The sequence below is a fragment of the Gadus macrocephalus genome, chromosome 6 (genome assembly GCF_031168955.1).
Source record: "Gadus macrocephalus chromosome 6, ASM3116895v1".
Classification (NCBI taxonomy): domain Eukaryota; kingdom Metazoa; phylum Chordata; class Actinopteri; order Gadiformes; family Gadidae; genus Gadus; species Gadus macrocephalus.
In genome coordinates, this window is record NC_082387.1 from 5,360,519 (window position 1) to 5,383,899 (window position 23,381).

The 23,381-nt window shown below is 45.4% G+C and overlaps 1 long non-coding RNA gene across 1 annotated transcript; it reads left to right on the top strand.

Moving 5' to 3' along the window:
* The first annotated feature begins 17,908 nt into the window (after positions 1 to 17,908).
* LOC132458780 (uncharacterized) lies at positions 17,909 to 18,769 on the top strand. The gene is made up of 2 exons (XR_009525956.1): positions 17,909 to 18,036; positions 18,105 to 18,769. It is a non-coding gene; the product is annotated as an uncharacterized LOC132458780 (long non-coding RNA).
* The last annotated feature ends 4,612 nt before the right edge of the window (positions 18,770 to 23,381 follow it).

Genomic DNA, 23,381 nt, shown 5'->3' on the forward strand with positions numbered 1-23,381 from the left:
TCATTATTGCATGCGGGTGTCTTCATTAATAAAAATAATTCAAACATTTGGGAGTATGCAATAATACAAATTATTCTAAAGAGGTCTAGACTCCGTGTGCAGCCTGTGCTACACTGCCGCCTTCTCCAGTGAACCAAGAAAGCCCGCGCCGTGACGACCGGGGGTTGACCCCCTCGGTTTTACACAGAAAACTTGAGATAAGAAGGTGAAATCGCCGGGCGTGCCAAGCTGCGACCGAACCGGCTTGGCAGCGTAAAAAGACCTATAGCCCACATCATCCTGCCCAACAATATGGGCAGGATCTCTAGACCAAGCTCTCCTAATCGGGTCAGCAATAGCCGTGTGTCAATGCCTAGACTCTGCGTTTGAATGATAATTAATGAATGGAACGTTGCATAATATTCTAGACTAGAGAATGCGCGCCAATCAATGAAACCGTATGCGGAATCAGATAAAGTCAGCTCTCTGCTGCGCAAAGCATGTTTCAGAAATCAGCACCTTTTTGTCACACAAGCTATTTTAGATTTTTGTAATATGGAAGGGGGGGGGGGGGAAATGCTGTGAAAAAAAATGTACGCACAGTGGCCCTCATTTAGCCTATCAAACGAGCGTATGACAGAAAACGTGCGTAAAATGGACGTACGCTCATTTCAACGTTGAGCTTGGCATTTATCAATTTGATCGTGAGCGCAGGCTGCGATGAAATCTCACGTCAGGTCTGAGCTCGTGTACGCAAGTTTTTTTGGCGCAACATACGGGTAATTCACTGATGAATAGTGCAGCACAAGTAGCCCATGTTGCACATCTGTATTAATTACTAAATAAATTGGAATTAGCCCAGCCGTACAAACAATTACAATCAAGTCAGGCCTAATTAAAAACAGTATTGCTATGAAAATAATTAGAATGTGACAGGTGAAATGTTTATTCAGCTGTCTATATTAACAGGAGCTTTGCCAAATAGGTGGTCGAGTCTCAGCGATGGCAGATCTGGCTCTGTTAGAGGACCTCAACGCACGTCTAAGACGAGAGAGAGTTTTTCGAGGCCGCGCCGATTTTTTTATGGAGAGCGATGAATGGCTCTTGAGTCGTTTTCGTCTCCCAAGGCATCTCCTGATGGAGCTATGCAATGCTTTGGAGCCACAGTTAAGGCGAGAATAGGCGATCAAACGCAATACCTGTGCTCTACCTTGGGGTTTTTGGCCACCGGGACCTTTCAGCGGGAGATCAGGGACAGGTCTGGTATTTCCCAGCCAAGTATTAGCCGAACCATGCCAGCAGTTTTGGCAGCTATAATGTCCCTCTCCGAACGTTATATTAAATTCCCATGTAATAACGATCAGCAAACTGGAATCAAACGGGATTTTTATGCTATTGCTAGGTTTCCAAATGTGATTGGTGCGGTTGATTGTACCCATGTGCGTATGAAGCCACCATCTATTAATGATTACGCGTACATCAACCGCAAAAGCTACCATTCAGTTAATGTTCCGATTATTTGCGATGCCAGAATGTCAATCCTGAACATGGTAGCCCGATGGCCTGGGGGCACGCACTATTTTATTTTCCAAAATAGCAACGTTGGGCATCGTCAGGGCGCACTACATGGTCAGAGTCATCTCCTCTGTGAGTTATGCTGCAGTTCTCTTGAAAAACGTTTAAGACATCGCACTAAAAGTGTGATGTGATTCATCTAGGTGACAAAGGCTATGCCCTGAACGAGTACCTAATAACTCCTCTGGCTCATCTGAACACGGATCAGGAGCGCAACTTCAACAGCGCTCACGCGCACAAGGGCAACAGTGGAGCGATGTATAGGCCTACTCAAGGGCAGGTGGATGTCCATCGGGTCAGCGGGGGGAACGTTGCTCTACAGCCCAGAAAATACCTGCAATATTATTTTAGCATGTGGGGTTCTGCATAATATTGCGCTGGCAAATGGGGTGTCATTTGCCGACCTGCAGCCAGATGACCCGATGCCCAGAGATCCCTGGCCACTATTTCAACTGGCCCGCTTCACAGCCGCAACACGTTTTTTGGTGCTGAGCTTCATGTCGGACCATTTTTTCTTCACCTTATTCTGAATAAAATAACTTTAACGCAATGCAAACAATAGCATATATGTGAAATGTTTTAAGCTGGATAACAGAAATTTTACATTTAATTTATTATTTAATTAATTTAATTAACAAACCTCTTCCGTAGCCCGATGAACATTGGAAACACTATTCACTGCAACATTTATTTCCTTCCATATAGCATTATTTTGCTTGCCTTTAATGCCAGCTTTTAGGCTACCGAACAAAACCAGACGGTTCGGTACCAGTGACACAAGCGGCTCCATTTCGGTCTCGGAAAAATTCCTCTCTTTTTTTACCGTCGGACGTTTCTCCATGTCGTAAAAGTTAGGGGCGAGACTTCTGAAGACGTGCTTTTATATGGGCGTGTTACGTTAATTACGATAGATCTCAGCCGCCGTATTTATCAACACCAAGATCCTTCGTACGCTGGGATTGGTGTGATACGAAAGTTTCGTGAATCTCACGTGGGTCCCATCGTAAGATGAATCATGCGTTCAGATTTGCGCTCATTTCTACGTTTGTTTGATAAATGAGGGCCAGTGCATTCAGGATTAGGACCGATACATATGTCGGCCTAGGCCTAATCAATTGCGTTTTAATATCTTTAGCATTCAAATAATTGCAGTCTATTCTTTTCGTAGGCTACTCTGCTGTTGGCCTTGATGGGGAGATATTTTAACGCTTTTTAACCACATTTTCCTGTGACATTCCTGCGTCACCCTCAGTACGGAGCCCATTTCAGCACCGTGTCAGTAGACAGTTACAATCCTACGAACGTCGTGAGTGCAGTAATCACGCGTTCATGTTAAGAGGAGTTTCGGGAAACGCTCCAAAGAAATTCATGATGGTTCGCAAGATCCATCGTGAGAATGATCGTACGAGCGAAGATCCATCGTTATCGGGAAACGAGGCCCAGGATATCTTTGGAGGCGATCTCCAAAGGTGTAAATAACAACAATATCCTCTGGTCAACTGTTATTAACGTGAGCTCCTACACAAATTAAATGACAGAAATATGTTGGCGAACTACACAATAAGTTTAAGCTAGCAGGTAAACTTATGAATGTAGTTTAACAGCGGCTAAAACACGGAAATTTCTGTGACCACAGTGTCGCTCATCTCTCCCAAGGACTACAACAGCAAAAGGGGAGAGGCAAAAGCGTGAAACACATTTATAGGGGGGACCCACGAAAGTGATATCGGGGTACAGAAACTGAGTCTCAAACGTTCCACATATTTCCTCAGGAGGCCGAACATGTCAGGTTATAACTATTTAAACAGATTTTGTGTAATTATAATGCTACATATATTTTACTCTGTTACACATATTACTGGTGTATAATTGACCCTGTTACGCATACATGCGCCAGTACAGGGAAATAAACAAACATGTTGGATTATTTCCATGCGTCGGACCTTCAAGCTGCTCTGGCAGCTCTAATAAACGTTCAGGAGTCTTCGATTCACGAAATGTACAGGATATGTACAGATAGTATTACTGAACAGAGATGGATCTTTTTGGTTTTCGCAGCGCAGATAAGAGAAGAAGGAAGATTCTACGCATGCGCTCAGACATGGCGGTGTTGCGTAATAGCGGCTCGCCTATAGAGGGCGCTGGGGCGCCGACCGGCCCGCAATTTTTTTTTTTGCAGGGTGGTAGCGGGAAGCTCGTGAATATTCATGAGGGAACTCATCCCTGATTGGCTGGGACTTGGCGGGACTTGTTGGCTGGGACTTGGCTCGCTGGGACTTTGTCAGAGGGCTTGCGTGAAAATCACGAACGCAAATGAATTAAACGTTGTTATAAATCAACACGAATAATGTGACACATGATACCCACCTACTACACGGCAACTCTATAGCTACCTTTCTGCAAGTACAAACTTTAGCTCACTCGTCTAAAAGCCCCTGTGAAACTGTTATGTGTCACAGGGGCTACTTTAGTAAATCCTTTTTGTATTTATTATATTTTTAAACGTTATGTATAGCGCATCGGCAAATGAATTAAACGTTGTTATAAATCAACACGAATCATTTTAGCAATAATGTGACACATGATACCCACCTACTACACGGCAACTCTATAGCTACCTTTCTGTAAGTACAAACGTTAGCTCACTCGTCTAAAAGTCCCTGTGAAACTGTTATGTGTCACAGCCTGGGCTACTGTTGTAAATCCTTTTTGTATTTATTGTATTTTATAACGTTATGTATAGCGCATCGCAGTGCTTTCGGCAGCTGGTGATTGTTTCCAAGTTTTTTTTTTCTAATTGTTTGTCCATGTCTTGATATTTCCATTAAGATTCCATTCTGTTCTGTTTTTTGAAGTGGTGAGCATAATGGCAGGATTTATTAAAGCTTGCAACATTTGCCAGACCCATGTCAACTTTGAGGAGATGGAGCTGCTGGAGGTTAGGTGTAGATGGATAACTGTACGTCCACACCAGAAGCGAATTGAGCGACCAAATCGCCGGAAGTCATTAGCTTTCTATGGGCAAGAGCGACCAAAGCGACCAAAGCGACCAACGCTACCAGCGGCCAAAGTTGAGCGACCAGAGCGTCAAAAAGAAGTTGAAAACTTTTTAACTTTATGCAAATGACTATGATTCGCTTCAGCGTCCAAACACTGACAGCCAATCGGAATGTAGACGCTCTTCGCTTCCGTGGATCCCAGGGAACATCGGCAGGCACTTTGGTTCCTACCTACCTTTATTCACTCACTGAACAAAATGTCGGCTGAAGTATTAATCGCGGCTGTAGGTTGATGGGCACCCGATGATGATGATGACATCTAGAACGTTCGTATTTAAGCGGGAATCATTTTAATTTGCTCTCCATGCCACCAATCTAACCAACCAATCGCGTGTAGCATGCTTTAAACAAAAACAAAAAAGTTTTTGAAATCGTCACATAAACAAACTAATCGACAAGACGAGGGATAAATGACAAGGGATATATCTCTTGTCTTTTATCCCTCTATTCCCCACTATTCACGGAGCCTGAGGTGAATAATTGTTAATTAAATAGTCTAGATAGATAGATAGCCTAGTCAAGTCTTTATTAATACCAAACGACATAAATCGTCAGGAATCCATTTAGGTGGTTCGGCCCACGCAGGACAGTAGCCTACAAGACCACACAGAACAAGTCTGACTGGACATACACACAATACATCACATTAAAACTAGACACGCGTTGATAGATAGATAGACAGATAGGCCGAGATAGATAGATATGTTCCATTATTTGCCTTGCGGAGCCAACCAGTCCTGTGCACGTATGCAAATTAGCCATGTGCGCCAATGTCTATTTGTTTTGAGTGCGACGAATGAGTGCAGATCATGATTTGCAGATCAGTGAAACATATTTTAACTACTACAGCACGCAGGGTTTTGTGTTCTCGGTTGTAATTAGCCTACATTTTAGGATTTTTTTTATATTGGGGGGAATCACTGTCCTACTTGTTGTCGAAGCACTTTATCGAACAAGCAAAACCGTCTCGGCAATATGGCCAAGGTGTATGGGAGAGTTCACTATTTGATATGGCTGTCTGTAGGGCCTACTAAACGCATACGGCTCCTTTAAATGCGTCTGCATAATTGAATTGTACGTCATGAGTGACTTGAGAGACCAAAGCGAACAGAAAAATTCGCAGCGAAACTTTGTGAGCGACCAAAGCGTCTTTGACGCTTTGGTCGCTCCTGGTGTGGACGTACAGTAAGAATAAACCGTATGATTTCTGATTTTTGTTCATAGTGGTTCTGCCACACCCCACAACCAATTACATTATAGAAAGAAGGGCCATAAAATCTGTAGGGCCTATCCATAGAATATTTACATGAATTTTAATATTGATTTTCACCTATCAATCCACCTACTACACGGCAACTCTATAGCTACCTTTCTGTAAGTGCCAAAACAAACGTTATCTCGTAATGCTAACTCGTCTAAAAACAACTACTGTATAACATGTGTCACACTATTGATACAATGATTTGTGTTGATTTATAACGTTTCATTTATTTGCGTTCGTGATTTTCACAAGCCCTTTGTTTTCACAAGCCCTCTGATAAAGTCCCAGCGAGCCAAGTCCCAGCCAATGAGGGATGAGTTCTCTCATGAATATTCATGGGCTTCCCGCTACCACCATGCAAAAACTTACTCGCGACCGGCCCTCCCGCCGACCGGCCATCTTTTTTTTTTAAATATATTTAGAAATATATTTTTTAATAATCTTTCTCATTTTGAGAATTAATCTATTTTAATTGCATTCGAATAATGCATTTACTTTAGAATATCTTTAGAATCCCCCATAATTAAATCTCGTGAAGTAGATGTCTTCCGTGGGGCGCAGTTCGCTCAGCCCCACATGCCTGAATTATTAGCAAATGGTTTCCCCGTTGCTAGGCAGAAAAGTACATAATTTCACCTGTGGGTGCTCAAAATATAGCCCCAAGCGCAGTGCACCGTCCACTGCGCGTAACCGCGCATTTGCCATTACCTCAGAGATATGCAAGATGGCGACTTTGAGTACTGCTACCACTGTTTCCCTGTGAGTTCAGCTAGCCCCAAATTCAGTTAAGTCTTTGCTTATGAATCCCTTCGAAAGAAGAACATTTGCAGAAAAATTGCAAGTAAAAGAACTCGGAGCAGAAAAGCCAGAAGTGAACATAACCCAACAAGCAAGAGAAAAGGATAGAGCCTACAAGAGAAGTTTTTCCAGAGTTTGGTTCAGGCTTGGCTAACTAGCTGTGGGTATGCCAATGCAATTTTTTGCTTTCCTTGTATACTTTTTAAAGCAAGTGCGTGTGATAGTTCGTGGACACAGACAGGGTTGACAGACCTGAAACATCTGTCAGAACGGATAAAAAAAACACGACCGAGCTAGAGTGCACAACTGTGTGAAGCTAGCCATGCTAGAGGTAAGCAACTTATATTTATTCCACTAGCCTATATGTATTTCCCTTGAGGTGGACACTGGTTGCTCCCCCCACCCCTTTCAAGTGTACTGTATATAGTTCTCTGCAAAGTGCAAACCTATGGTGGGACCAGGCCTTCAGTGTGCATATTGTATACAGTCCTTTGCAAACCTATTCAGTGTACATACTGTATATCAGGCATCTCCAAACGGCGGACCGTGGTCCGGGTCCGGAACAAGTGACGGTCCTATCCGGACCCATGACCAATTTAAAATAATAATAAAAAAAATTGACCCCGAAAACAGACATTTTAAAGATGAATGGACTGACCAATACTTGTTCATTGTTGTGTCTTTTATGTGTTGAAACCGTGGCGCTGATAAAAAGCGGGAATATTAAGCGGTATTACGAATCCAAACACAGATCCTTCGAGGAAAAGTATCCCCAGAAGTCAGAAGTGAGAGCGTGGAAAATATCCGAGCTGAGAGCTCAGTATGAGAGGTCTACGCCTGTCTTCACACACTAATTTTCAGGCCAGCAACGTACAAATTAATGCTCACTTAAGATTGCATGGATTTTGGGGCAACATAAAAGAAATTTCAGTGACACGACTGTTGTGAAGGAGTGCTTGAACGCCGCTGCCGAGACGTTACTTGAAGGTAAACAAAGGGAAGAATTGTGTGAAAAAATAAAGCAAATCCCAATGTGAGCTGCAACGACAACCAGAAAATCCGAAATGTTATCAGATGACACACTGTCACAGCTTCATGCGGCTGTTCAGAGTGCCTCATCCTTAGCCATTGATGAGTCTTCAGATGAAACGGATAATGCCCAGCTTTTGGTTTATGTGCGATTGTTTCATCAAGACAAGAAAAGATCTGGGAGGACCTAACAGGTCTTTAAATTGACAAAAAGGAAGTACAGAAATGCAACATGATCAATTTATATTCTTCTTGTGGACATGCTATAATCATGTCAACTTTGATTGTTTATGGAGAATGTTAGATGTACTAATGTCACTCACGTTGATTGAAATAGATTTAATTAAAACACTGATGTCGATGTGATCGAGTTTAGTGCTTTTCTGGCGCCAAAGTGTAATTTGCATTGCGAGCAGAGGGTGGCAGTAGTGCACCCATAGGCTGGATTCAAATTGCGCTGAAGAAAAAAAGAGACGAAGGAGTGCATTTGACCCCGAAAATTCTGGAAGCAATCACATTTCCTCCTTCAGCCACAGCGGAGACCAGCCCATTTACTGATAAAGTAAGTTTGTGAATTTGGAAACATTTGCACTACACTGCTATGTTTCACTGTGTAACTATTAAAATATTTAGTGAGCTCGTTTGTGTGCGTAGGCTATGTACGCGTATAGGCTATATTTAGTTTTTAGCGCGCTAATTAGCCTGGGTCCGCGTGTGTGAGAGCCTAACGGCTAAAGCCAGTGGTTAACTTAGGCTATATATTGGAGGTTTTGCATTTATCGTTACATGCGGGGACTGCGTGTGCACTAACGTGTATGTCAGTCCCTCCAGAAGAATGCAGCGTTTTTTTGTGATTGTTGCGGCCAATAATCCTTGATTATGCGGCACGTTTTCTTAAAAAATGCGATGAAATATGCGGCATATTTATGCAATGAAACTGCAGGAACATAACTTTCCCATGAGAAAAGGGGGAAATGGCTGCTCTTGTGTGAAGTAAACGCAAAATTTTTCAACATTCTGCTAAGATATGTGACTCTTTTGCAACGGAAATGCGGGAATTATGAAATCATGCATGCCCCGCATATTTTGTGCGGAATTAGGCAATATAAGCAGTGAAAGTGCGGCACATTTGAAAAAATGCAACCCCCGCATGAATATGCAGACTTTGGCTGATTATGCGTTGAATTATGCGATCGCATAATCGCGTTTTCCTGAAGGGACTGTGTATGTGTTTGAGCGCCATTCTTTTTCTCACTAGCTGTTATTGCCTGTCATGACCGTTCATGCAAAGTATGCTCCAACAAGCATTCTCCTGAATTGGTGACTCCACCTTTTAAATATATATTTCCTTCATTTGTGTTAGTCCTTGTATTTAAACACATTAATCAGGTAATTTGAAAGCGATAACAGATTTATGTGCTTTGAATTTTGGTATTGCAGCAGACCTTTTTGTTTCTGAATTGATGATTGGAGCTTTGATGAAGTTACTAATAATAATCTTGATGTATGTTACAGGTTTTGGTGGCGGTAATGTGGAGTTGTAAAAGCTGCAAAGAAACTATCAAGTAGGTCAGAGCTTTTGCATCACTACAAGTTGAAGCATCCACATTTTGGACGTAGTTCTCGCTTTCCATGTACATATCTGAACTGCCCATGCACATATAAGACATGGAATGCCCTGAATTCAGTTTGAAACCTGAATCCTTTGTGCTTATTTTGTGCTTGCTACTATTTAGATCAACGCAGAGTTCAAGAGAATCACCACCGTCCCACTTCAAAGCTGTTCCAAAGGAGAGGAGGACACCTAGGGCAAAATCTCAAAAAAACTTTGCACAAATGGCAGATATAAGTTATACGGGAGTCCAACTTTCATAAAAAAAGAATTGACAGTTTTTGGAAGATATTCTGATTTTCTTTTTTAGAATTGTTGAGATGTTATGCAACACTATAGAATGTTTTAGTTGCCACATAATTGATTGGCAAGGAGGGTACATGAATTGTACACAAAGCCTTTTGTATTTGCACACACTAAACCCAGGACTCCGGCGACCGCAGTCCAAAGCTCCGACGTGAACTGCGGCCCCCGGTCCGAGGAAAGGTCTGACGGTGTGCCGAAACTTTTCTTTTTTAGAATTGTTGAGATGTTATGCAACACTATAGAATGTTTTAGTTGCCACATAATTGATTGGCAAGGAGGGTACATGAATTGTACACAAAGCCTTTTGTATTTGCACACACTAAACCCAGGACTCCGGCGACCGCAGTCCAAAGCTCCGACGTGAACTGCGGCCCCCGGTCCGAGGAAAGGTCTGACGGTGTGCCGAAACAGGCCACCCAAGCCATAACGAACGCCCGGGCCTCCTCAGCTGCTGTAGTTGAGGACAGGGGAACCCAACCTTCTGGCCACCTGGTGGTCCTGTCCACCATGGTGAGGAGGTAGGTGTAACCACGGGAGGGTGAAAGCGGGCCCACCAGGTCCACATTCACATGGTCGAAACGCCTCTCTGGCACTTTTGAGTGCCAAGGGCTTTGGTATGACGAGTCACCTTCGCACGCTGGCACGCCACACAGACAGCGGCCCAGGCCCTGACGTCCTTCCGCAGGCCCGGCCAGACAAACTTGGCCCCCACCAGCTTGGCAGAGGCCTTCACCCCCGGGTGGGAAAGGCTGTGGGTCGTGTTAAAGACCTTACGCCTCCAGCCAGCAGGCACCAGTTGGCCAGTGGAGACGTCGTAGAGGAGCGTATTGTTGGCCGTGCCAAATACCACATCCTCCATGAGGAGTGCCATGGGGGCTGTCCTGTAGGCCTGAACTTCAGAGTCCGTAGCATGATCCCCAGCCATAGCTGCGTAGTCGAGGCCGCAGTGGACGGAACCAATAACCACCCGAGAGAGGCAGTCGGCTACAAAATTGTCTTTGCCGGCCACATGTTGAACGTCAGTGGTGTACTCCGAGATGGCGGAGAGCTGACGCTGCCGTCGACCAGACCATGGCTCCGAAGACTTGGCCATGGCGAACGTCAGCGGCTTGTGGTCAACAAAAGCCGTGAACCGACGGCCCTCCAACAGGAAGCGGAAATGACGGGTGGCGAGGAAAAGAGCCAGGAGCTCCCTGTCGAAAGCGCTGTATTTCCTCTCGTTGTTGCGGAGCTTCCTGCTGAAAAAGGCCAGCGGCTGCGCACCCACTGACCACCCACTGCTCACACACAGCCTCCACGGCGTAATCAGAGGCGTCCGTAGTAAGAGCAACAGGGGCGGTCGGAGACGGGTGCGCCAGCAGAGCAGCATTGGCCAACGCGGTTTTGGCAGCATCGAAGGCAGCCGTCATCTCTGTGGGCCAATCCAACATGTCTGCAGGCTTCCTGCCCCGCAAGGCGTTGTACAAGGGTCGCATGAGCTGGGCTGCATGGGGGAGGAAACGGTTGTAGAAGTTCACCATGCCCAGGAACTCCTGCAGGGACTTCACAGTGCGCGGGCGTGGGAAACTGGCGATGGCGTCCACCTTGGCCGGGAGGGGAACCGCCCCCTGCGGGGTGACGTGGTGATCGAGGAAGGTGATGGAGGACCGGCCAAACTCGCACTTGGCTGGGTTGGCAATGAGAACATGCTCACTGAGCCGACCGAACAGCTGCCGTAGATGCGTCAGGTGGTCTTCCGCGGACGCACTGGCAACGAGGATGTCGTCCAGGTAAACGAACAGGAACGGCATGTCCCGCAGCACAGAATCCATGAGGCGCTGGAACGTCTGTGCTGCACCCTTGAGGCCGAAAGGCATCCTCAGGAATTCAAAAAGTCAAAAGGGCGTGATGACCTCCGTCTTGGGGACATCCTGCGGGCGGACGGGCACCTGATGGTAACCGCATACCAGGTCCACCTTTGAAAAGATGGTGGCGCCGGCCAGGTGGGCGGAGAAGTCCTGAATGTGCGGTACCGGGTACCAGTCGGGGGTGGTGGCGTTATTCAAGCGACGGAAATCACCACAGGGACGCCAACCGCCATCAGCCTTGGTCACCATGTGCAGGGGGGAGGCCCACGGACTGTTGGAACGGCGTACGATGCCGAGGCGCTCCATGGTGGCGAACTCCTCCCTGGCGATCCCAAGCTTGGCAGAGTCGAGGCGGCGGGCCCGTGCATAGACTGGGGGGCCAACCGTGGTGATGTAGTGTTCCACACCATGCTTAGCCACAGCCGATGAAAACGTGGGCGTGGTGATGTCAGGAAACTCCGCCAGCAGGCGTTGATACAGGTCCCCGGTGGCAAACGTGTTCGCAAGACAAAGCCCCCCCACCCCCCCCAGCGTGCAGGGGTACGTACCAAAAGAGAGGGCGTTGATCAGGCGGCAGTTCGTAACATCCACCAGCAAGCCTGTATGCGCAGAGGAAATCCGCCCCCAGGAGTGGCGTAGACAAGGCAGCCATGAAGAAATCCCAGCCAAAATGCCGGCCGCCGAAACACACATCCACATAACTCGTGCCATAGGTACGAATGGGTGTGCCGTTGGCGGCGTCCATCGGGGGGCCATGGCCGCCAGCAATAGTGTCCACAGGCGTTGCCGGCAGGATGCTGCGCTGAGCCCCAGAATCGACCAGCAGCCGCCGGCCGGACAAGGTGTCAGTGACGAACAACAGCCTGCAGCCCCGACCAGCGCTCACAGCTGTTAATGAGCGCTGGCCCAGGCTTTTCCCGGGCCCCAAAACTGCAAGGCTGGCGACACTGCTTGGCCTTGGCCCCAAACCTGGCGTGGTAGTAACAACACCCGTCGTCACGCTGTCAGCGGGCGGTCACAGCGGCTGCGGTGTCCGGGTCGTACCCCGGGGGCGGAAGCGGGGCCGACGTGTCCTGGGGGGGCAGCAGCGCATGGACAAACTGCTGCCTGTTGGCGAGGAAAATCCTGTTGGCCTCCACAGCCACCGCCCGGTAGTCCTTGGAGGCAAAGAGGGGGGAGCTGGCCAGTGCGGTGCGCACGGGTGCTGGAAGCTGCCGCAGGAAGATGTGGGCGAAAAGGAAGGAGAGATCCGCCGAGCCCAGCACAGCCAGCATCCTCTCCATCAACTCGGACTGCTTGCTGTCGCCCAGGCCGTTTAGGGAAAGCAGGCGGTCCGCCTTCTCCAGCTCCGACAGTTCAAAAGGTCCACGAGGAACGCCTTGAGTGCGTCGTACATGCCGACAGCTGGAGGAGCCTCCAACCGCACCAAAGACCTGGCCGTCGTCGAGGCATCTAAGGCTGCTACCACGTGGAAATACTTTGTCACGTCCTGCGTTATTCCTCTCAGCTGGAACTGGGCTTCGATATGTTGGAACCACGACCGTGGGTTGTTCTGCCAAAAGTCCGGTAACTTCACGTTGGCAGCATAGATAGCGCCGACGTTAGCCGTGTCGGTAGCCGCGCCGCCAGCGGCGGCCGGCGCCACAGCGGGCGCGTTGTTATCACCGTCGATGTGTAACATAGTTCAGCCGTATCCAACTCGCGTCGGGGGTCACCAATTGTGGAGTGATGTAAATGATGAGACAAGAGATGGAGATGGGTCGAGTCAGCTTTACTCTCCACTTCAAAACAAACGAACTGTCGTAAATCACAACAGTAGTAAACCGGAACTGTTTACCTTAAAGGTACAGTCCCTTGGTGAATGTCTTACACTGCAGTTGTGGGTCACCACAATGCAATCATTTTAACATTACATAATATTTTAGTGTAAAGACTACTTAAACATAATGTGTCTAATCAACATGATTTTTTCAAACAGTTTTATGTGAATACGATATTTTGGGTTAACAAGCAATATTTCATTGAGAATAAAAGAAAACGCATGTCAGATGGCCACATTCTGATCATGTGGAACCGATGTCCACATTAAAATCAAGTAAATTCAATGAATTATTTTTTCAGTGCACTTGAGACGGGGCCTGCCCGTAATTCCGACAACACATTGATCCGACGTCTCAATGGTCCGAAAAATTTCCCATTAGATCGACATGCCACTATGCCGACGGTTCAATGTTCCGAAAACGGAACCCATTGGTCCGAAGGTCCATCTGTCCGACTTTTCAAAAAGGAGGTGCACGGTTCAATATGCCGAATAGGCCTACATATAAAGAGTTTTATACCTCGCTCACGCTCTCGTTCTCTCTCACTCTCTCTCCAAATTACAACATAGGCCTACATATCACGTTCACGATGAATATTGGAGAGCAAAGTGAGAACGCTTCACTTCATTTCGACAAGGTGTTTCAGCCCCATGGACAGAGAGCGTAGGTCTAATTCTCAACACGGGCACGAACACACACACACACACACACACACACACTTGACTAAGTACACGGTATGAGGTATAAGTTTGACTAAATCAATACCAGCGAAATTATTTAGGCTAAAAGCCCACTGTAAACACAGTAAACAACACATATAGGCCCACACACAGCTACTAAAGAGAAAAAAAAAATATGTTTTTCACTCACCGTTTGACTTCTTTACGGGAAAAGTATTAGTCCTTGTATAACGTGCGCCTCATAAATTCCCCTCTTGTTACCGTTCAAGCCCACAGCAACAGTCTGGCTTTGTGAAGTGCACTGCTGGAACTTAGCCTACATCGTCTTTTATTTTTGGTTTCATAATCACACATGTGGAATTACGCCTTGGCCTATTCGGCATATTGAACCGTCGGCCTAATGCGCCTCCTTTTTGAAAAGTCGGACACACGGACCTTCGGATCAATGGGTTCCGTTTTCGGAACATTGAACCGTCGGCATAGTGGCATGTCGATCTAATGGGAAATATTTCGGACCATTGAGACGTTTGAACAATGAGGCGTCGGAAGTACGGCATGGCACCCTTGAGACACTGTTTTGCTTACTTGAAGTGAAGGCCTAATGCTCTTTTTGTTTTTATTTGAAATGTAGGTCTGGTGTATAGAGCTGGGACGACTAGTCGACTTCAAAAATTCGTCGACATGAATAATTTGTGTCGACGCGTCGCCTCCCCCCCCCCACTCTCGCTCCAGTCGTGGTGGTAAATATGCACCAGAACGCTAGTCGCCAATCGTTTCAATTCATAACAATTTATTCAAAATAAATACATCTGAAATTATAAGGTAATATGCCGTGTTGATTGTACTTGACAAAAGAAGGCAATTAGGACGTGGTAGGTTCGGACCTTTCTTAGAAAGAATTTTTAGTAACTGGACCTTGTTCAATTTTAATTGAAGACCCCTGCTGTATATAGTCCTCTGCAAACCTATGTTGGCATCAGGCCTTCAGTATGCATATTGTTCTGTATGTAGTCCTCTGCAAACCTATGTTGTTATCATGCCTTAAGTGTGTCTTCAACAACCACACACAAAAGTTTGCACATTTACATGAATTTTGTGGAATTCATATTTCATTGTATTTGTCTAAATGCATACTAATGCAGACTGCAGATATATTTATGAGTGACATTTACCAACACAATGGCTTGGCCGTAACACACTCATTATCTCTATCTCTCTATCTCACTCACAGAGAGAGAGAGAGAGAATGTTACCTTGTGTGTAATTCACAGTTATTGATGATGTATCTGCACTCTTAATTCCACCAGCCGCCACTGCAAAGTGTAGCAAAGCACCACCTAGCCGCCTGGCATGCATACCCAATAGATTTCCACACGCTTTTGTGTCACCGTATGCACGCAGATTTCCTCCCGAAAATGCTTGTCTAAACGCGGAATAAAAAGTGAAGGTGCAACGCCACTTTTGCTTCTTCTGTTCAGACCGTCATCATGTAAACGTAGCCTGAGACAGCCAGATGTTTCTCCTTCTCATATGTATCTACTGTGGATTAAGGCACGTTTACATCAGTACTTTGGTTTGTTTGTTTCTATCACGTAGCATTGCATTAAACTGTTAGCTACATAGTTGGACAGCATACACTAATCGAATCCCTATGATTCTCTATAAATCTATTTGTGCTTGTGACCTATGCTGCAGGGACTGTGTGTGTGTGTGTGTGTGTGTGTACTTGAGCCTGTCACATCAAGTTGTTATTCTAGTGTGTGAACTAAGAAGTTTTTCTCTTTTTTCCTGCCTGCATCACTGTCTACAGTCCTTAACAATTCAAGGAAAATACCTTCAAGCCAAGCTACCCGAAGCTATGCTGTCAACAAGCATTTACCTTACAATGGTCAGGTGTGTGTGTATGTGTTTGAATGTTCTTGTGTCAGGTGTGTGGCTGTGGAGGTCTGCACTGCTGTGTGATTAATGGCTTCAGGGAGAATGAGCGGGCAGGGCAAGCTCCTGTTACTCTGAGCTGTACTGCTTTGTACCGGACATGGCCAAAGGGTGGGCTCGCTCACCCTTGACATTTCTCTCAGCCGTGTATCAACAGGGAAGGGCATTCAAACAGGGGTTATGCAGTTGGTGCTGACACTGGTGTATTTAAATAGCCGTGCCCGCGAGACGGCGGAGCAACATAACAACATAAAACCTCTCCAGGAATTGTGGACGTCTGACAGTGTTTTAATTCTCAGAAGAGCAGCCCTTTGACTATTAAATATAGATTCAGAGGAGGGGTTTGGTTTTCTAAATGATTCAATCTGTTCTCAAGATGTTGGTCTCTTTGGAGACCTTGGGAGTCAAGGTTCTGTCTCCAGTGAAACCAGCCCTTAATTAGTATGCAAGTATTAACATTTGTGTGTGTGTGCACTTGTGTGGGTTTTAATAATCATCCATAATGAGATGTGCTGAGGGAAAAGTAATCCTGGATTAAAGGCTTAAAATGCTTGTGTCGTCATAACAACATCCTGATGGGGACTTAATCATCTCAATATAATTACACAAGCCCCCCCACACACACACACGGCCGTCCCCATCAAACTGTGCCCAGCGTCGCTAGAGGTTGTAAACGCCTCAGATAACTGAAGGCTGCTCGCTGTGAATGCTTGCCATTCATCTTGATTGTGTGTATATCAAAGACTTAATTAGGGAATTTTCGCAGGTTCCGCCTCTGACGGGATTAGAAGGGAAATTATCTCAATCTGGTAAATTAAAGATGAACCCTGTTAAATAGGAACAGGAGTGAAATGAGGACTCAAAGGGGCCTTCTACTGACACTTCAGAGGCAGTGGTACACACGCACACTGGCACACCGAGTATTATTTTTGTATTGACCTTGAGTGCATCCTCGGGCACAGACTTTCAAGGCCTGACGCTATGTCATGAGTAGCATTGTGTCAGGGTTGTTTTTTTGGACAGCCTTTCAACCAGCTAGATTCAATTTGCCTCAACCCTGTGTCCACTTTGGAGAGAAGCCAAGTCCAAGTTCACACAGGAGATGGAAGGGCCCTAATAGAGGCAGCCTTCGTGTTCCTGCATCCGGCCATCTGAACTGCAAAACGTGGGTAGCTACTGAGGAACGAATGAGTAACGATTGATGAAAGACTGGGGCCCTAACTGGGGCCCTAAGTGACAGTTATTCAGTAACTACTGAGGAGTTACTGGTAAACAGACTAAAAGCGGCGACACACCGGGCCGAAAATCGGCATTGGTGAGACTTGAGAGGTCGGTGACATGTGTCTCTTTGGTGTGTACGGTGAAATCGTCCACTTCTGCGTTCTTTTCAGCCGATTCAACATGTGTAATCGGCCATTAGAGTCGTTCAGTCTTTTACCATTCTGATTGGTGGAGGGCTAGCAGCTTGACTAGCGAATCAGTGAAGCCCGGAAGTCACTACTGACAGATGTCGATTCATGAGTACATTACCTTGACATTTGAACTATTCACATTTAATTATTCCCTGACCAAAAACTATGCGGCATGTTTCCAGATCTTTCTGAATAATCACAGTTAAAACCTCAGTAACTACTGAGGAGTTACTGGTAAACAGACTACGGAATAGTGTATTAATTAATCATTCTAGGAATTAGCATTGTGTTGTCCATGCCCTGAATGTGGCAAATCCATGCCCTGAATGTGGCAAATCTGATGAACACCCCCTCCAACATACACATTGAAATGCTGAAGTGACCATACCAGGGCCAGCGCTTCTTTTTCGATCGTGGAATAATTTAACTAGTGGAGATTAAACTTCTGGAAAAATAACAGACAGGACGGTCTATGTCCTGCTCATCCGTTTGTAATAGCACTGCACCTGTCCTAGCGGCTCCCAGCTAGACCATCCATTTAAGATCCAGGTGGATGCCAGCCAGGTTGGGGCAGGTGCAGTGCTATTACAACAATCTGAGCAACAATCTAGCATTATCAAAAGCGCTTTTGAGCTCGTCAGTACAGATAAACTGAGCTTATCCCTTCAACAAATTTGTCAGTGGGGCAACCACCGTAGAAAAGTTAGAACAAAAACTCTGGTAGTATCCAAACCTGCCAAAAAAACGCATCAACTCCTTTTTTGTTGAAGGAGGTGGGAAATTGTCGATAGCCATATCACTTTGGCCCGCACTGGCCTCACCTCTCCTTGCCCCACCACCTTTCCCAGCAGATGACCGTAGCCTGCACAAATTCACACTTTGCTAAATTCACTGTTAAGTTAGCCTCCCGAAGCCTCTCAAACAGCGCCGCCAATCTGGACAAATGTAAGGCCCAGGTATCACAGACTGTCACAACATCGTCCAGATAAACGGCACAACCCTCATGCCCAGCTATTAAGTGATTCATAAGACGTTGGAAGGCCGCAGGCCACATTATGGCCACATTACGCAAACCAAAACTCATCACATTGTAAGAGTATAAGCCAGACGGAGTGACAAAGGCAGATACCTCCTATGTAGGGCTGCAACTAACGATTATTTTAATAATCGATTTATCTGTAGATTATTTTTTCGATGAATCGGATAAAAAAAAGAAACATTTTGAATTGCCGCATCTTTATTCAAAAACGGAACATTACTTCAAATTCACAGTGCATACTGAAGTGTAAAAACACCAGGTTATTGCTCCAACGTCCCGGAACTATTAAAAGTAATATTAAATAATAAAAAAATTAAAAAAACATAACTGGGATAACACAAAAAAAAACATACAATGTATGATATACTTTTATATGTATATAAGGGATGTCCATGGTTAACCGGTCAAACCTATTGATACCATTTTCGAGACTCCTTGAAATAGAACTTGTAATATTGCTTTGATTGCTGATAAGATGATGATAGTTCAAGATAGGACATTAAACAGGTCATAATTCTATCTTTACTATCTATTTTATATTACTGTGAAAACAAGTTTTCACCAAAATCTCAATTTTTTTTTTTTTTATGTTGCATTTGAACGCATCAATCATATTACTGAGCCCACCTGAGCACAATCCATTTGACACTGTTTGTGACCATTGGTCAGTTTTTTTTTAAGCTAACTAGCTCTATATCGTGCCGATTTTAACATCGATTTAAAAACTGCATTACTATTTTTAACTGACGGGACTTTCTACACCGTCCGGTTGTGTGATTACTACCGCTGCTTTGAATGACTGTTGATGCACGCGGTGCCGAATCCGAGCCCGTCTGCACAACGTCTGCAGCAGCAGCAGCTGACAGAGTTTTCGGTTGGACTTGACGGATACTGAGTTGAAGGAGTTTTTTTAACCCAAAGTCAGTGAAGGTACAACACTTTTATGTAGGCCTACAGTCCGGTTTTAAGATATGGCCAAAATACAAGCTGTGGTCGCTCACACTAAAGCTTGCTGTGGGCGTGCATGAACCATGAACCAACCTGTTGGCGGCTGGCTGTAAACAGTGCTGCGCCTATGAGTAACTTATTAATCGCGCGACACAACAAATCGACGACCAAATTCGTTGCCAACGCATTTAGTAATCGATTTTTATCGATTTAGTTGTTGCAGCCCTACTCCTATGCGTGCTTTGTTAATGGGATCTGATAGTACCATTGGAGAAGATCCAATTTTGTAACAAACTTCACAGCCCCTACACGGTCTATACAGTCCTGGAAGTGGAAAGGAGTCAGGCTTAGTTACCATGTTATCTTTGCGGTAATCCGTGCAGAATCTAAACGTGCTGTCTGGTTTTGCTACCAGCAAGCACGGTGACGCCCAACTGGAGTAGGATGATTTAGCCAGCCCATTGTCAATCAAATACTGGACCTCAGTGTCAAAGATTTACTGTTTGGCCATTGGGACATGGTAGAAACGCTGCCTATTTGGGGCAGCATCACTGACATCTATATCGTGCTCCATCACGTTCGTGCATGTCGGTACATCGGAAAATAAAGATGAAAATGACAAAAATCATTGTTTTAGTTCACCCCTCTGTTTCTCAGACATATGCCGCAATAGGCCATCAAGGTTATTCAACACTTCCATTTTTTTCAGTCGTGGCAATAACAAACAGTCATCAGGGCTACTTTCATCCTCTCCAGCAGCTGCCACCATGGGAGAAGACAAAGCTGTACCCCCGACTGCCAGCACAGCAGATCCAACAGCATTCCCAGTCAAGTCACTCCTGGACGACGGAGAATAATATGATTTTAATAAATTGACGTGACAAAGCTGAGTAGATTTCCTACGATTTGGTGATGGAATTACATAGTCTTGATCAGTGACTTGGCAAACAATATCATAAGGGCCAGAAAATTCTGCCCAAAGCGGTGAGCCAGGGATTGGCAATAACGCCAATACCTGATCCCCCAGATCTGTGTCTCGATCGAAAATCTCCTTCATTCGTGCCTGAGATTTAGCCAAGTTCTTCTTTGCGCATATACCGGCTCATTCAAGGAGTCATTCATTCAGGTATGAATTCTGGAAATAACAGCAGGCCAGGTGTAGGGGGAACCCAGACACTCAAGGCCACAAAAACATGTGTAAATCCCACACATAGCCACAAGAGGTCAGCACCAAGCCACAAACCAAGTCGTGATGCCCACACATAGCCACAAGGGACCTGCACTGAGTACACATACGGGTATCCAGGAGGCAGCACCATGCTTAGCCAATCAGAGCACATTACGGAGTCCACGCCTGCCCAGTATAAAAGTCATAACACATAGCCCTGGAGCGCAGAACGCTCCAGGTAACGCATCCATCAGATGTCTTACTAAGCGTATCCCCACGCGTGTATATAAAATTCCTCTCCTTTTGCTTTATAGATATCATTGCGAACATTCACCAAATAAAGTGAGTTAGAAGTGATCCTGACTCAGCGACCTTTTTCCAAATGAACACGGCACAAGCCATCCTTAAGCATGGACATTGGACCATGAACCTTGTGTGCAAATACTACATCATTTGGGCTAAAACATAGACTATCTTGCGATACTTCCTGTGCTGCCAACAGCAACCACGGGAGGCCTTCTTCCCAATCGCACTGTAACTCTGAACAGTACGCCCGCAGCAAAGACTTTAAAGGGAAACTTTACCCATTTCCATTAAGCTTGGTATCGTTAGAAACCCACTCATATTTTTGAATGGTCGTGCATCATTCCTTTATTTTCGGGAGGGACTGGAGAGATCCGTATCGATCTCCAACACTTCCTGTTTAAGATGACGCAATATGACGATTTTTGCGTAGAAGTAAATAGGAAGTGTAACTGACTGTACGTCCACACCAGAAGCGAATTGAGCGACCAAATCGCCGGAAGTCATTCACTTTCTATGGGCAAGAGCGACCAAAGCGACCAATGCTACCAGCGGCCAAAGTTGAGCGACCAGAGCGTCCAAAAAAAGTTGACAACTTTTTAACTTTATGCAAATTACTATGACGCACTTCAGCGGCCAAATACTGACAGCCAATCGGAATGTAGACGCTCTTCGCTTGCATGGATCCCGGGGAACACCGGCAGGCACTTTGGTTCCTACCTACCTTTATTCACTCACTGAACAAAATGTCGGCTGAAGTATTAATCGCGGCTGTCACTGGGCACCCGGTGTTGTACGACCCAACCCATTTTCAGTTCAGAGATCGAAACGCCAAGGCTCTGGCCTGGGCGGAGGTGTCACGAGTGGTTGGTTGGTCTGGTGAGTGAGTTAATGAAACGTTTGAGATTATTGTAAAATAGGCGCCATACATGCCTGCTAACCGAGATCCTAGCATACTAATCTTCCTTGCTCTGAATGGGACGATATCGTTTTCAAATATCGAAAATACATACGTTGTGCAAAGGAATAATACGTTGTGCAAAGGAATAATGCACGCATAATAATGCAAATTAATAATGCACGGAACAAACGTGTCACTTCAATGCGGTTTAATTGAGGATAGACAGCTGACAAATGACCATTTAGCTTTTATCCAAAGAAACTTACAATAAGTCATTTGACATAAGAAGTGAAACAATATATTGCTGTAAGTGACATATATAATGATAATGACAGCTGTGTTTTCTGTTTTGTGTTCAATAGTTAATGAGTGCATCAAGAAATGGAAGGGTCTCAGGGACACCTACAGGAAGAATAGGAAAAAGGAAAGGAGGGGGAGTGGTGCAGGGGCAGGTGGAGGGAAGCCATGGAAGTATGCCTGCATAATGGCCTTCATAGATCCATTCATGGAAGACCGCCATAGCCAGACCAACATGGCAGGGCCAGTGAGTGAGAGTGAGGAGGACACAGACCAGGCAGCACCAGGGAGAGCAACGGTCGAGGACCAGGAGGCACCGGTAGATAATCAGGCAGCACCAGGGAGAGCACCGGTCGAGGACCAGGAGGCACCAGGGAGAGCACAGGCCGCTGACCAACTAGCACCACAGGCCGAGGAACAGGCAGCAGGAAAGAGCAGGAGAAAGACAGGACGAGGCAGAGACCAGACTCGTGATGCTCTTGATGCGGAGAGGCTCATCACAACTATAGAGGCTGTTAGCAATCGAGTAGTGAGTCAGAGTCCTCCAGAGGACTCTGACTCACTATTCTTTCGAAGCCTCCAAGAGGATTTCAAAAAGCTGTCTCTTAAGACTAGAGAGGGTCTAAAGTTCGAAATGTACAGGATGGTGTACGAGGCCAAGTGTCGTGAGGTTGACATGTGGGATGAGGGGAACGGGGTGCAGCTGACAACATTGTGAGGGGTGTAATAGTAAGCTTATTACCCTCGCAGTGCTGTCAGCTGCACCTTGTTCTTCTCCCTCACATGCCATTTATATATATACACACACACACACACACTTCAATTTTACAACTTTCTTTTGATGTTCTCTTTCACATGTACACAAGTTTGTACACAAGTTCCCACATGTGCACTTTTATCAGCATTTGCTGATTTGTTAAATTGAATAAATATTTCCAAAAACAAGCTGTTGTGTTTATTATTTTAAAATCTACAATGTTATTGTAAATTATAGGCCTATGCTTTGAGGACATTAAATGACTGCAGTTTAAATGACATTAAATGACTGCAGTTTTTGAAATCGTCACATAAACCAACTAATCGACAAGACGAGGGATAAATGACAAGGGATATATCTCTTGTCTTTTATCCCTCTATTCCCCACTATTCACGGAGCCTGAGGTGAATAATTGTTAATTAAATAGTCTGAGATAGATAGATAGCCTAGTCAAGTCTTTATTAATACCAAACGACACAAATCGTCCGGAATCCATTTAGGTGGTTCGGCCCACACAGGACAGTAGCCTACAAGACCACACAGAACAAGTCTGACTGGACATACACACAATACATCACATTAAAACTAGACACGCGTTGATAGATAGATAGACAGATAGGCCTAGATAGATATATATGTTCCATTATTTGCCTTG